General features: G+C 38.5%; 1 protein-coding gene across 2 annotated transcripts in view; it reads left to right on the top strand.

Annotated features, from left to right (window-relative positions):
- The window catches only part of bcl9 (BCL9 transcription coactivator), an 87,114-nt gene that overhangs the window by 38,794 nt on the left and 31,476 nt on the right, over positions 1 to 16,844 (top strand). Inside the window, exons 1-2 of one of the 2 annotated variants that reach the window (XM_057331333.1) lie at positions 11,862 to 12,377; positions 14,382 to 14,543. The gene's annotated coding sequence lies outside the window, so the exon portion shown is untranslated. Of the gene's footprint in view, positions 1 to 11,861; positions 12,378 to 14,381; positions 14,544 to 16,844 lie in introns of those variants that run through there. The other variant, XM_057331334.1, reaches the window with a different exon arrangement.

The raw sequence follows: 16,844 nt of genomic DNA, 5'->3' as shown, positions 1-16,844 counted from the left end.
ATTATTTATTTGAATGAATTAAAAGAGCCGTTTCATATCTATCCTTGATTCACTTAACGAATCAAGGTTGATATAGGATATATGTAGAAAGTAATTAGTTATAAGTAATTAAATACTTTTTTGAGAGAGTAATTTGTACAGTAATCTAATTACACTATTGAAAATGTAATAAGTAACTAGTAATTAATTACTTTTCAGAGTAACTTACCCAACACATTAAGTTGCTTTGAAATGTATTGATGTATAAATGTTCAAACTGTAATACGTAACTTTATTTGGTAAAAAAAATCAAAAACTTTTTACCTTACGGTGAGTTTAAGATGATTTAAATGATGATTTATAATTTGAGATGTTGGGTACGATTTCACACAAAAAGTGAGTTTGACGTTTCTCAATTCCAAGAACGCAAAGAACGGACTTGTGTTCTTGTGGAGACCGGTCTTGCGAGTCAGCCTCCGAAGAACGAACTTGGATGGACGGGTTGCAGTACACTTCTGGGATTACAAGTGGGTTCCATAGGCGCACAAGGCTGCATTCGATGCATCCTTGATATCAAGAACACATCCAGGTACTTTCATGCGTTCTCTGTTCTTGTGTTCTTGAGTATTGTAACCGGACTTTGATGGTTATTGATGACGTAGAGCGAGAACACTAGGAAACAGGACCACTGAAGAACGCCTATTGAGAAAAAGCCTATAGTAACCTGCAATGTTATGTTTCAAACAGAGATGGCGACAGAGAGGCACATTTAGGCTTTTTACATTATTCTCACGACGGCACTCTGTATGGATACAAACCAGAAAACAGGAGAAGCATAATTACGATGATATGATATTCGGACTGTAAGGACTGTCAGGATTTTAAACAGATCATGTGTTTAGCTACTTGGCGTTGGAGCAGATACTATCTCATTTAAAGTGACGTTAGGACCTTAATTGCAGGGAAAAACCCTCCAGGACAACCCGAGGCAGAACATGAGATGGTGTCACGCTCAAGGGAACAATGAGGACAGAACAGGACTAAAATCACGTAATGATTCTCAGCTCCTTGGTCAACACTTCTTTAAAACACACAACTTCTGTGTCCACAGCTCAGATCCTTAGCCACTGAATCAAAAACCTAAATATTTCATCTATATTCATCTATCCTGAGATGAAAACACTTTGTCTTTGTTGACTAACCCTCATGTTGGTGTACGCTTGATGTACGTTTTCATTTCTTTTGTGGGAGTTGTTTAGCAGAGCTGCTGTTTTCCGTATGATGGGAAACGGGCCAGGCTCCAAAAAGAAGCCAAAGCCACATGAAAGTACCACAGAAGAAGTTCATACGACTTCATAAGGCTTCACATCTTTGTGTGACAAGATGCTTTTATGTATACATTTTATCAGTAGCAATGCAGAGCAAATACTAGAAACTCATTCACGAAATATCTTCAACCCCTTTTCCACAGCTCGCAAACCGTGCACATTCAAAAACCCAAGTATACTTTAAATTCATTTTATTAAGTACACTTAAGTGAAGTTTGAGTATTGTTTTTCGGATACTTCACTGTAGTACTAGTGGGAGTATACTTCTAAGTGGACTATTCAATACTACTTGGGACTAAATTGGCCCGCTTTCAGTTTATAAAACTAAGTATACTGTACTTTTTTAGTGTAAACCTAGTACACAACTAGTTTACAAATCTGTATTCTGGAGCAGAAGTGTTTGTACTTTATCATTGCTATCAAAGCACTACATTTCATAAATATTTTGAATTGAGTTTTTCCCTTAATACTTGAGCCGCCTACATTACAAGTACATCTAGTACTTTTTTCGTAAATTTTAGAGTAAAAATACCTCAATTAGAAAGTATGCAATTTTTGATGTATTTTAAGGTAAAAAACAACATGCGTTAATGATATATAGTGGAGTAAAAAGTATAACACGTGCTTTATAACGTAGTAAAGTCATTTTTTTACAAAGTAAAAAGTACAGATACTTGAAAATGTACTTAAGAGTATAAAGTACTGACCTCCTTTGTTTCTGGGAGGTACATAAAAATAAAACAAAAAATAAACTTTTTAAAATCTTTTAGTTTCAAAGAAGTATACTAATAGCACACTAATAACTCAAAGTGTGTTGCAACAAGTTTGACACCAATACTTCAAACAACACTGACTGATCAACTGGCATTGATATTATTGGAGGAATTGATACAGAATTTTCATTTACGGGTGAACTGTTCCTTTCATTTTAATGCTGCCGTGCCGATGCAAACGCTTCCTTGAATTTTTCCTGGATATATCTCACCTTACCCAGAAACTTTTTCTTGAATGAAGTTAAATTAAGCCAATTGATCAAAGTCGTTCAGCCTGATAGCGTGCTGCATGCAAGCTTAATATTGTAAACGTATTGCTGGAGAACTCTGTACATCTGCTGGTCTGGTGTGGTGGAGACCCTTAGGCAAGGTTGAATGAAGGTGCTGGGCTGAACTCGAACAGGGAGGGAAAAACTGTGATGTTGATAAATAATGGTACGCATCTGTGGTTTTGATGTTATTTGTGGTAACACTAAATAGTTGAAATGGGGCAAGGAACTCCAGAAGCCCTGTGTGTGTGTAAAAGAGAGAGAGCGGGGTGCTTTGCCTTTCTTGTAAGTGTGTGATATTTTTAGTGTGTTCCCTCGCTGAGAGGCTGTGCTGGAACACAATGCTTGTGCGTTTCGGAAACAAACTCCAGTGCTACAACTTCCATTGAGCACACGCACGCAAAGAGATTTCCTGAAAAGACCAATGACATAAATGGCACGTAAAGGTTGGGAATGAGACTCCCAGTGTACAACAACCACACACCTAGAAATACTGTGCTGCGGGTTCTGGAGATTTTCTCTGAATCGGTTAATGACAAACAAAATATTACCCAAGTTTACGTTTAATAACAGTATGAAAACAACAATGCCTTTTTCATTTTCTTAAAAGTTATTCATTGGCTTGTGTTATTCTGCATTTGTTTTTTGCTGATGTTACCAAGGCCACGCAGCAGGGAAAAATAACAAACCAGTAATATCATACTCTACTTTTCATAATCCAATTATCCCTGTTGCATAAAATATTTGTGGATTTACCCAGAAATTAACCACAATTCAAGTTAAGTTACACATTATATAGACTGATTTCACCCCGACGCCATGTTGAAATCGAAAACGAGGCACGGGTGGGAAGAAATCTGGAATGACAGATAGACTGCAATGGTGGACTACCATCGGGTCTCTGTGACATGAAAAATAAAATGATGCGTTTAAAAACAACGTTAGATTGGCTGTGTGTGCACAAATGAAACCTGATGGTACAGCTTAAGTGGTAAAGTAAAACAGCTCGTGTAACAAATCCTATGCTTATATTTTCACATTTAAGATCATAAATCATTTTAAAAACTCCAGGTTGGTTGTCCAAACCATTGCAGTCTATCGGTCCTTCCGGTTTTCTTCCCACCACTGCCTCAGTTTCTATTTCAACATGGCGGCGGCGTGAAATCAGTCTTGTAATTTAATCGTAACTTTTGCCTCTACGTCGCCTTTTCTGTTTGAAACATAACACTGTAGGTTACTTACATATCGGTGCTGTACTTCTAAAACATTTTTTTTGACATAAATCATATTATCAGTCACCCTTTATGTTTGTCACTGGGTTTTGCAAACATCAAAGCAATAAAAAGTATTAAAAAGTAATTGACAACACAGTATTTAATCATGTAAAAAGTACAAGTTTTTTCCATTTCCTGAAAAACAACAAATTTTTGGTTTCAGAAGGACAGCAACGACATTTAGCTTTTACTTTCTGTTAAAAATCTACTTTCAGTCTCCATTCCATTTAGGCCTGACTCCACCTTGGTCTGAAACACTAACAAATCCAAAAGTGGTCTGAAGTTTCACTAAAAACTTTTAGTGGGGGCCAGTGTCACCCCTGGCCACCATGTAGACATGCCCCTGAACTTAGGTTTGAACTTTTCTCTTATGGTCCGAACGAGTGGTCAACCTTTATCAGCGTTGATGAAACAGCATGTTGTATCCACACAAGGCCGCTCAAAGCTTGTAAGAATTAACCTTCAACCTCATTTCCCCTTCCTCGTTTAGGAAAGTTAATTACAAGAGCCTGGCCAATATCTCCCCATTGTCTGTGCGAGGGGCATGGTTAGACAGTCGACTCATTTGTAAGCACTAAATGAGCATTAATTCACAGCCATGTCAGCGTAGCCCTTAAATGCACTGACGGCCGAAGGTAATAACACTTCTATTTATATTCACAGAGGTCTACAGACCGCTGACCCCAACCCGATGCTGCGAACTGTAACTTTCATACGCCAGCTCGTCTCCCTGGTTACAGAAGCCCCGCCCCCACAGAGAGCTCCAGCCCCACAGATGGCTCCCTGATGGTCTGTTTACGTCTTATTTGCATACAGAAATCTCTTCGTCTCTCGCCACTGTCACAACAGACGATTGCGTCCGAGCTTCAAGTGCCAGAGATAACTGCAGGGGTGCCATTCACTCTGTATATCTCAAACGCGCAAGACGTACATATTTGCTGAAAGCTGATTTTCTCATTGTTAGCTGTGTTTAACAGAACTGCATCAGGTGCCAGAGAAACAAATCGATTAGAAAATATCAGACGTACATTGTAAAGTTACGCCAATAATGAGGTTTAGCCTTGACCGGGTATATACAGGAATCATGGAGCTAAATTGAATACTTTTTAAGACTTTTTTAAGACTCTTTCCATACATTTTAAGACCTCATCGCCACTTTATGTTGTTGTTTCAATCGGTTATATTGGCGACACTTTAACTTACATTTACTATATACTGATTGTAAGATAGCACAACTAAACAGTCTTAGTTTGTGATAACTCCTTATTAATGCAACATAATTCAGAAGGGTGGGAACAAGAATTAATTGATTAAATGAGCCATTTGCACGAAAACCCACTAGTCAACGATGTTGTTTAACAACCGGGTGTAAATGGACCTCCCACTATTCACCTACGCAATGATTCAATTAAGCCGAAATTTTGCATATGACCTCTTTGGACAAATATAAAAAAATAATAAAAAATGTAATACCTTGTAAAATTGCATTTAAGACTTTTTAATACTTTATAGGTCCTTCTCTAAATTTATTTATCAACTTTTTAAGACCCCGCGGACACCCTGCTTAAACGCATGGGCATGACAATTTAAATGTTATGCCAGCTGTTGTTATTTGTCTTTGCGTATATATAAGCTAACCAGGACGTATATAAACAAGGTCAAAATGGCTGTGTATAGGTGAAAGGGTTTCGACGGATGGTATTGATTTTCTAATTATATATCGCCCCTTAAAATAGCAGTGCAACGGCTATTACTCTATAACAGCTGCTGCAGACCAGAGAGAGAAGAAACCTCATTGATATTCAACCACCGTTTATCATGGGGTCTGAGACCTGCCAAAGAGAAAGAAACGGACACAAGTGAAAGGAAGAAAGCAGCACTATTCAAAAAAGCTTAGACATTACTCAAAACTTGGGTTTGTGTAGATTTTTTATAACTTCTCTGACAGTTTTATCTGCATGTTATCCCACACAATCTCACCGGAATTCGTAACTACTTTACGAGGTGGCTAATTCATATGAATTTGTATGATCATATTTGTGTGTTTCATTAAAATTTGCTTTCGTGCCAGTGACGGTTACGCTTAGGGTTAGGTGAGATGCTTCATACTGCTTTTCTAATAATCATACATTTTTGTACGATTCAAATTGAACGAATTTATACGAATTAGCCACCTCGTAAAATAGTTTAACATACTTTCCCTTTACAGGAACTAATAGCCACCAATTATTTAGCCTACTTATCTCATGTCATTCCGAATTTTTATGTTTTTACTTTTTACATAGAATACAAAACATATTTTTAAATAAAATCTTTTCGACCATGTCATTCAACCTGTGACAGACAAAAAACAATAAAAACAATCAATATTATTTATATGAAATAATACATATCTTCATACCAACAATTACAATAGCTTTGATGAACAGATTTAAGCTACGGTATAAAGATACGGCTAGCAGCTATAGCGGCTACAGGCTAGCATCGCAAAGAGAAACAACCTCACCCTTCCCTCCCTACAAAACCACACCTCTTCATGTCAATTCACTCAGAATTACAGTACAAAGCATGAATATTACAACAAAAATGAACTTATTTACAGTTACTGTCAAGTTTGTCGCTTGACAGGCAACCTGTTTAATAAAAAACTGTACATCCCTATTCACTGAATAAGTACTTTCCCTTTGCCACAAGCCTCAAACTAAATATGGAGCTTCGAAGCATGCTGTGGTAACTACGCTACTACATATGCATTTTGCATACTGCGAATATGTGTATACTGATATGCTTTGCATTTCTATGATGAAATAAGCTTGGGTATATAAGCATTTGAGAGTCTCTGGTTATGGCTGTGGGTTTGATAATGTGTATGTGTTCTGGCGACGCTCCAAGCGACTCGAAGGGGCCCAGCAGAGCGCGGGCTGTTGCGGAGTGCTTGGGGAAAATCTTTCTTTCTTGGTGTCCTACCAGCCTTCTTAAATCTAACAGATTTCTACATATATGAAATGCACGGTTGTTTATTGGCATCCAATGGCATCATGCGCAATCTGTTGCTCACTGTATGACTGGCAGGTGTTGGCTTAGATCTTATGTGAGGTAACAACGTCTGATTGTGGTGGAAGGCAGCCAGCGTTTAAGCAAAATAATCTAGGCTAATGACTGCGCTCCTCAATTATTTATCAGCTTCGACGCGCTCGGTCTGCGCGGCATTATAGACGTCCTACTGGCTGGTTGGCTGGCTGGCCTGATGACCTAGTGACTGACTGGCAGCCGTGCTGACTGGCCCATTTGCCAGGACGTGCTGAGACACGCTGCCTGTAGCCGGTCTGAAGAGGAGAGGCACTCGAGAGCTGGTACCAGATCTGCAGGGAGGCACTTATTCTGACGTGTATTGATGTACATTTGCGTTTCACTGATTCAACCGTTTTCTAAGCACGCTTTCAAGATCCTGTGTGAAATGCTTTGACGAGTGCAGTTTTCTCTCCTGTCCTGTGGTGACATATCTGGGGCAAAATATATTGAAAATGTTTTTTTAAATTGAAGTTATTGATTACATTTGTCATTCATAGATGATTTATAAATATTTTTGGTCAGTTCTCATAGAACCAATGAGGGTTAGCATTACTAGCACTATCAATAAAGGACAACAATAAAGATGCTGAACCTCTTTAAGCATGTCACATGTTTCTGAATGAGAAAAAAGATGTGGGCATAAATACGTTGCTGAATGAAGAAAACCTCAGGTCTGTTTAGCAAACACCACATTGGCCTCCTCAGCCACCATGACAACCACAAACCACAGCAATATTTCATCAAACACCCACTGAGACTCACATACCTAAACACGACCGAACACAATACTTCACGTGAGAAGGGAACAAAAAGATGCAAAGAAAACAGGTGTTTACCGACGGTCATGGAAACTTGTTGGAAGCTTTCTGAGGTATGTGTATAAAGGCCGACATCAGAGCACAGGGACACCTGCGTCTTAACTGTGACATAGGGGCTGACGTGCACTAGAATCCACCAGCATAACCACATAATGACTGGATACCTGTTTGAACGGATGACATCTATAAAGCCCCCATCAACACAGCTTTGGTGGTCCAGTCCTCACCTCCTAGTGCGGACGAGCACATCCATTTCTGATAGTGAGATACCATCTCACGGCTTAGGGAAAGGCCAAGAGAGACTTGTGAGGGTGTTGGAATGCTACGCCTGTTTGGATATCTGCCATAGCTGATTTACAACATTTACGGCTATGCTACCAAAAAACAAGATGTTTAGTAAGAAATGTATTTACATGAAACGTTATGGCTATGGAAAGTTCTTAAATGCTTTTTTTAATTGGACTGAAATGTTGTACCATGAGCCACAAACTGCAAAACATTAGAGATGGGGAGAATAAATCAAGTTGCAAGCCAGGCTCAAACCTATGTCACTCAAATGAGCACAGGTTTATGTCACTAGCCGCTTCACCACGGCTCCAACCTCTTATGGGAACTTGATGCCATAGCCACATTTAAACAGTTCTAATCATAGGCATTGCTAGACGGTATACTGAAAAATGAGGTGTTTACTTAGAGCTCTAGTGTTGCTCTTGGGTCTCCTGGAGCAAACTGAATGCGTCTGCCATGGATAGAGGGAACTGTTTTCTATTACGCTGACAAAGTGTGCAACGCAGAGAAGATGAAAAAAAGCAGGGTGGAGCAGCAAGAAGGACATAAACAGAGAGAGAGAGAGAGAGCGAGCGAATAAGTTTGTTTTGCAGGGACGATCATGCAGCAACGTCTGTCTTGACAAGACAGATTCGAATGTGGCCAAAAAAACTTTCCACCAAACCCCAAACTCCAGCCAAAAGTTGAAGAGAGACGAACGATGGCTCTCTTGCGCTAGGAGAAAAAATGTAAGATTCACATTTGCCCATATTAATATACAATGAAAAATATGTTACAAGCACCAAAAAAATCTATATCTTCTATTCATTTTGTAAACAACACTTTTTATAGTGCTACTATTCCTGAATACATTATGGTACTTGATTAAATTGTTTGGTACTAAATGGCATATTGATGACATGCTAATTGATGTCATTTCAGCGAAGCAGTTGTAGTGATATTTGGCCTAATACTGCTGAAAAAATAGTGAGAAGGCAAAACTATACACTGAACAATAACACATCTGGTTTAATTACACAGACATTTAAAGGTAACTCTTTATTCACCCTCGTGTCTTTCAAGAGCCATCTCTGACTCGTTCTGTAAAACACGAAAGAAGATATTTTGAGAAACGTCGCAGTGGTTTCGTGATAGGGCTGTCAAGTGATTCATCACGATTAATCACATCCAGAATAAATGTTTTTGTGTTTACATACTATTTTTCTGTGTACTGTGCATATTTATTTTGTATTTATAAACACATACTCGTACACATACACAAATATAAATTTAGGAAATATTTACATTTATTTATTTGTATTTACCAATAATTTAAATTATATATAAACGTTTATTATTTTTTGGTTTTATATTTTTCTTAAATATATGAATGTGAATGTGTTTATGAATACAAAATTATTATGCACAAATACACAGACAAATAGTATGTAAACACAAACTTTTATTCGGGATGTGATTAATCGCAATTAATCGTTTGACAGCCCTATTTTGTGACCATACGATGGAAGTCAATGGGGGCCAATGTTGTCTGGTTACCAGCACACTTCAAAATGTTGTGCTTTTGTGTTCTGCTGAGGAAAGAAAATCATAAAGGTTTGAAATGACGTGAGGGTGAGTAAATAATCCACGAATTTTCATTTTTTTGGGTGAAATGGGGTGTGCTTGCAAAGCGTTGGCCGCGCATCTACTTTGTATAGAGTATTTTCTAACCAAAGAGTATTTTCTACCAAAGTGGAAAAAACTTCATACTCTACCAAAACACTGTCATGCTTTTCTCACCTGGAAGAGAGTTAATATATTTTTAGTTTATCACCAGGGAAGCACTGTTTGTACATATCACTGTGGAAAAAAGCAAAGGATTGTCTGTTTTTCTCTACTTTGTAACCTGGGGGGACCCCGTTTGGAACTCAGCAGTGAGTAAAAAGCAATTGCTAACATCATGGGGAATTGAGTACACCGCGGGAAGGACAGAGACTCTTACGCTGTTGTTTTTAGCGGTTCCACGCCACCCCCCAAACCAAGGTGGTGGAATCACTTGGGTTTGTTGGTGGTTGTGACGGCTCAGGATTAGATTGCCAGCAAATGCTTTTAGTCCCTGGTGTCTCACCTCTTCTTTTCTTCAGCATTTAATATGCTGCAGTGTGAACAGAAGATACTGTCCCCTCTGAGTGCTCTCACACAGACACACGAATAAACGCTGGTTATTGTTTTGCTGTTATGAAAATTAAGAGAAATGCATTTTTGTCCCACACTATTTTAGGCTTGAATAAATTGCAATTTCTAGTTGTTTAAATAAGTAAATGTATTTCTGCTGTTGCGCTCTGCTCTGTTGGTCTTTTACTTATGAAATGCTTTTGCATTCTATCACTCTCTAGTTTTGCCTTTTTAAGAGTTTTTTTGCTGTTAAATCGTCCCGGTGGAAGAGAGAGATACTGTATAAGCATTATGTGTTTCCAAAAGACAGATTTGGACAGGACATCGTAAAACGATTTCGGGATAAAAGACTTGTGAAATTGTGGTGAGAAGGACAACTGCAGCCTTAAAATATCCACCTGGATTGAATGCCCAAAATTGAATACTGAGAACGGCATAAGCAATATCAATGCTTGTGGTCATGTGTAAGACTTTCTTTGGCAAGTCTCGAAGTCTTTTCAGAACACTTGTGGATCACATGACACCAAAACACCAACAAAAGAACCACACTAAAGTTTTCATTATTTTCTAGGCCAATTTAATACATGACCAAGATACTTAGAACTGTAATGAGCGCCTCTTTACCAAAATAATGACAAAAACTCGAGGACACGCCCACATCATGTCGCCAACGAAAACCGGAAGTCGCGAGGCTCCCGTTTAAAAGAACGATATAACGTCGCTGGCTTATTTAAGATGAATTTAATTGCACAAAACCAATATTAACAATAATGAAAATTACAAACTAATAAGTAAATCACCGTGTTGTATTACACTAGTCAAAATAGGGGGTGATTGACTATTAAAATCCCGTCACTTGCAACAGTTTAATGGTACAAAATAAAATGTTTACATTTATTTAATTCGTGGTTAAATTGAACCCTGGTATATTTGAGTGAACGCCATGTGTGTTGTGAAGTTACGTAAAGGGGAGAAATGTGTGACATCTGTACTTATGTCACATTGGGATTACTTGAACTGTTATTTCACACCTCTCTCATACCGCTCACGTCTGACTACCAACCAAATATAAGCGCACCCAACAGCAGCATGTCTTTGCTACAACAGTAACGTGCTAAATAAACCTTTTATTCGTCATTACCTGCATCTAAACGATAAATCATTGCGGTTGTTTCAGACCACCGTCCCCTTCCATTGATCCCCTGCAGTCGACACACGACGGCACGGCACGTCAACCTGACCTAGAATTGCTACTTACAACACGGACTGAACCATCCCGTCGGATCAAATCGGGGGAGGCGGGCGCACATCAGCGGTTCTTGCTCATTTCTGATGGAGGGAGCCATGTTAGTGCCGTGAGCTATTTCAATCACTCCTGTTACATTTCTCAACGTCGTATACGTTTCGCGGGGAAAAGCTGTGACTTTTACGTTTGGGGGAGAGCGAATCGTTTGCGAAGCCCAGTCACGCGGAATCGGACACCCCTGCGTGTTATTCGGTGTTCAACAATCGAACCGCACACTTTCACCATGAAAATATAGCGGCTTTTCCCAAACCACTGTAAAGGAAGGCAATCCAAAGGATGATAGAAATTCTCTAGGAATTTCAAGGAGTATCCTTTTTTTTGCATTTGAAACGCGCGTGCATTCAGCTTGCTCCTCAAAGCACAGCGAGACACACCGGTCATATAATGTCGATTAACAAAAGCAAAGCCCTACAAGTGGTTCGATAGCTTATATTGTCTTTCAGAACTGACGGTGGTTCGTATAAAACACAGATTTAGTCTATCATCGGACGGTGCAATAATGTTGCAGCGGTTATTATTTCATCCTTTGCTATTTTTAACATCACGATCTAACCGGTCGCAGACAGCCAATTGCTAGCTCTACGAATACACAGCGGAGCTCAAAACCTTTTGCAAGAAGCGTTTATTGTGGCGGATCTCTAGCCTGCGGGATTTTAAACTCTCTTTCTCGCTTTGGCCAGGAGCTTGATCAAAAAGCTCCCCTCCCCCCAGCTTTGGCGAAACAGGAACAACTTCTTTGAGAGAGAGCGAGCGAGCGAGAGGGAGAAAAAAGGGCTGCATAAGTTTGGGACGTCTTGGATCAGCCATGTACTTCGCTTGGCCATTTCTAGTCCGGAGCTGAGATTTTTTTTGCGCCGATTTTTTTTTATTATAAATTACGTCGGAGCCCTTTGTTACCGAGAAGGGTCGGGCGTCCGGGCTCTTGGTGTTTTCTTTGGAAAATGGGATACCTCTAGGATTATAACCGGGGAAAGTCGCTCGCTTGTGGAATAACTTCACTTTTTTTCTACCGAGAATGGAATTCGCAGAGGTCCGGGTTTTTAGGCCCTGATTTACTTACGAATGCAACGGGAAAGCGATTTATTGGAATATTTGCCGTTGTCGCGTTTGCCATGGGTAAGATTTGTTTTGCTTTCGCTCCTTTTGATTCCAATCTGTACTTTTCATGCATGCTCGATGGCCGGCAGTAAACACGTTTGGCCTCGCTCCCATTGAATTCAGACACATATTTAGGAAACCCCTAATAATACTTACCCGGATTTAGATATAACGTTAGTTAAACATCACATTTCAATAAACCGAGCTCGATTAAATTGTATACAATTTGGCAGGATCGCGTTAAGTTTTTCTTGCGTTACACATGCATTCATAGTAGGGCACGTAGAAGTTTTTTTTGCAAATGCCATTATGGCTGAAGATGCTGAAGCAAACTTGTCGTTTGTATTTACACCGCCGTTTTCCCTTCTTTTTTTCCTTTCACGTAGAGCTTGTACAAACACGAATACATCAAACAATTCATTAAAAACAAGTATTTCAACATCAACACACTTCTAAAACACTTGTATCTTTTATAAACCCCGTCGCTTCCCTAACTTCCCTTCGTTTATTTGGTCTCGTTGGAGAATCTACCAGGTTACAAGGAAGTTCGTGAGGCCGCTGCATGTTGTTACTCTTCTCTATTGTTACACCAAATACCATTTACTCCTGTTACACTGTTGCTGGAAGCTCAGTTTTGAAATCTTATAAACCACCTCAGTGTGTTTACGCACGTCGCTCGACTGCGAAATGAAACGTTTGTTTTGTTGCGATTTGTTCTCTGTGTGCAGGTATCTCGGTAGGCCAGTTGGAGCTGTTGTGGCTGCGTGTTAGTGGTAGTTAACGCTGCCCAGGCCTGCACAGCAGGGTGTATCACAAATGTGCAAAAACAAAATGCAACCGAGTTTTTTTTTGACACAGTATCTTATTCCGGAGGCTGCCAGAATGTATCTTTAAAGAATATAGATTACCCCATGTCGTAGTTTTGCTCGAGATGAGGTTCTTGTAACAGGTAAACAACTTATGTGGAACATTGATATTTTTCCAAAAGAAAGCCCAAGCCCATGCTTGCTGGGTGTGGTTTGCAAAGCATGGAGGTATAACCTCAAAACACTTTATAGACATTACAACCTCAGGACTCCCTGCTTTGAACTTTTTAACTTATTGCAATAGTTATGAACATTAAAGACCAACTCGTTGCACTCGTGGTGCATATAGTGTAAACCTTGGTAAACAAAAAATAGTCCAATTCTGTATTGTTAAAATAGTTAGAGCTACCAGATGTTATATCATGCTCTTGGTAAGGACAAATTCACATTTGACCAATCATAGGGCAGGAATAACAGGCACAGATTTGTTCCAAAAAAGGTTTACATTGCACTCCTACAATATGTTGTTGAGACTAACAAATTACTCTTCTAAAGTCAGGAATGACCTTTAAGATGTAAATACATTTTATTGAATTCATTTTACAGTATAATTGCAGAATATTTACTACTGCTTTATTAATGCATAGCCATTTCTATTTGAAATGCTCTGCTATGCTGAAGGCACATAAGTGTTATGTTATATATATATATATATATAATATAACGTGTGTGTGTTGACCAACTGCACTCGTACAATGTTTTTCTCCACTGCTGAAGATGCTTTTATGAACCATGAATGTTTCTGCTAGATGCCTCATAACAGATTCAAGAAAATCGTGTATTTTGCTAACTATTTAGTGTGTGTTAAGAGAATGGATTCCTTGTTGTACCCATCAACAAACTGAGTCATGTAATTGCTGCTGTAAGTTCGGTTTTGTCATGAAGTAGCATGTGGTAAACTTCATTGTAATTGTTGGAAAGGGCTTTGTTGGTACCAAGATTTTTTTGGAAGGTTTTTTCATTCATAAATACTGTTAAGTGGTCAGAGCTCAGTGTTTTAGGAAAATAATTAGAAGCCCAATTTACTTTGAAGGGTTTCGAAAATGTTATTTATCGTCATACACAGTGATGTGTTTCACAATGTGCAACACTATCTTCAAATAATATATGGCCATGTGTGGGCTTGCAGTTTAAAACCATTTTTCTGTTCCCACAGGTGTTTGGATAGAGTCTGTGGTCTCCGGAGCTCACTAATTTAATTGAGGGAATTAGAGGAGCGCACATTAACGTGCACATACAGATTTACGGTGGAAATTATTTGCACGCTCTTCAGATGAGGGAGAACGGGACATTGTGAAACCTGAGGGGGGTGTTCAAGGTAAGAAAACATGCACGGTGGACTTGCACCGTCACGTTTCGCACAAATATAAACAACAGATATGCACATGAAAGTGTTTGATTAGTTTAAACTGTCAAGAAGGCATTACATATTTTTAAACGTGATATATGATGTTAGATGGTTCTGTTTGGTGATGTGACTACTGCGACAGAGTTTGAACATTAAGTTGTGTTATCAACCCTTTTATTGGTCTGCACTTCTATGTTTCACAGACATGCAACAACACATGGGTATATTGAACTCGATTGTCTACTAATTTTAATTTAATTTTAGTTGACTAGATGTTCCAAAGCTTTGAATTGAACTTGACTTGCTGTATTTACAATTAAGTGAACGTGTATTTGAGTTAAGCTTGTGTTGTGAGGGTTGCCATTCTCTTGAGTGTTTTATTGCTATCTTGTCTGATATTTGTGTTAGAAAAATGTACTCACGTCTGGGCCAACTGAACGTGGCTACAAAAGCACATCCATCCATCATAGAACTAATCCAAACAACTCCAGTGAGTTAATTTCGTCGGAAGCGAAGTGAGAACAGTTATTCGATAATTTATTATATCATTTAGAAAAAGTTTAAAAATGGTGGCACTCATTGATAACTTCAAATCTCGTTGGTTTCTTGCACTTGGAATATTTGATTGAAATTATTTGTGCTAAACTGAAGAAAGGAAATCATACATCTAGGATTTCACGAGGGTGAGTAAATTGAGAGAATTGACATTTTTGAGTGAACTATTCCTTTAATTTGGAGACAAATGGCTTGCAAGTTTGTAGCCAGTTAAACGTGCAAGTTGCTGTATGTATAATTTATTGCTTTGTTTTTCTTTGTAAGGTGTTAAAATGAAATCCCAGGAGCTATATTTCACTAAATTACAGTTTGTGGAGTTTTGAGTTTGCTAGTGTTTAAAAGGCTTATAAAAAGATTCATTAATGGGATGTCATAGATGTATAATTTTAGGATTTATGCATCATTATACATACAGTCCAGCCACATCTTAACGCATTTGTATATAAAAGCACATAAACTTTGGGGCGGTTTTCCGGACAGGGTTTAAGCTAATTTACATCTTAGATGTATGGATGGATAGATAGGTAGATAGAATCTTAAAATATATCAGTTGTTTTTTTTTTCATCTCAAGATGCACACCAGTAATGTTTTTTTTCTGAAGTTTGTTTTTAAAAATGACTTGAATATCCTAATTTAACTAAGGCCTAGTACTGGCTGAAGCTAACCCCTGTCCATGAAACCACCCCATAAAGTTGTTCAACACATGTCACACAATGCAGCATTTGAGTCGTCGCTGCAAAGTATTCAGTTTGTATTGGCAGTGTCCTTGATGTCTAGATTAATTGCAGACATCATTATTTCCCAAATGTATTCAATTGTTTGTGCATTGATTTGTGGTTTCCATATTCTTTGCACTTCATAATTAAAGGTTTAGCCTATATGTAGCCACAGTTTTCTTTATTGAATATCTTCTTGCCAAGGATTATGCCATTGACCAGCAAGTTTCATTTATCAGTGACAATTCAAAGCGTATTTTTTAAAAGCTTTACGCTAAATGTCTCTGTCCATTCAAACATAAAGGTTAATTTGAAATGTTTCAGAATTCATCTGAAAAGTTTTGACCTAAAACCCAGATTCTTGTTTTGCATAACATAGAAGCAAACAAGCAGGTTGCTTGTAAATCAGCCAGTTTCTCCCGGAGAAATGTAATTTGCATGAGCCTCAGTTTTCTCAAGGCTTTTCCGAATGAGCTAAATGGGGGGATTTACTTTATTGCCTTTGAGAATATTTAAAGTCATTAAAAATCACTTGTTTTAGATACGGTGCAGTTGCGTTTATTGGGGGACATTGATAGATCCTCTTACATTCAATTATAGAGAATTATTTCCCATGCAAATGATTTTAACACCTGCGTTGCCGCCCATTGGCAGCCTGGTTTTTGGTGTAATGCTTATTGAATGTTTTTGTGAGCTACATGGAAATGGTGAACAACCCCAGCGGTGGGAGGGTTTGTGGTGGAAAAAATTGACTGTTGGTTTGTGGGTGATCTTCAGTCATTTAGCCTAGTTTGCTTCTGAAGCGATTTATGAAGTACGCAAGTGTGTAGTGTGTTCTAATAGTGAAGCATGATCCAGTTTTGAAATAAAAAATGAAGGATCTCTCTGCCCATATAGCACAGTTGACGGCAATGTTTTTGTTCAATGAAGAACATGCGATTTACAATGCATTTAATCTATACATTTTATCTTTTCAGGTTGTGTGTTCTGTAAGACTCA

This window comes from Triplophysa rosa, linkage group LG4 (genome assembly GCF_024868665.1).
Source record: "Triplophysa rosa linkage group LG4, Trosa_1v2, whole genome shotgun sequence".
Taxonomy (NCBI): Eukaryota; Metazoa; Chordata; class Actinopteri; order Cypriniformes; family Nemacheilidae; genus Triplophysa; species Triplophysa rosa.
Note: the sequence above shows the minus strand (reverse complement) of the source record. Positions and strands in the feature narration are given on the sequence as shown.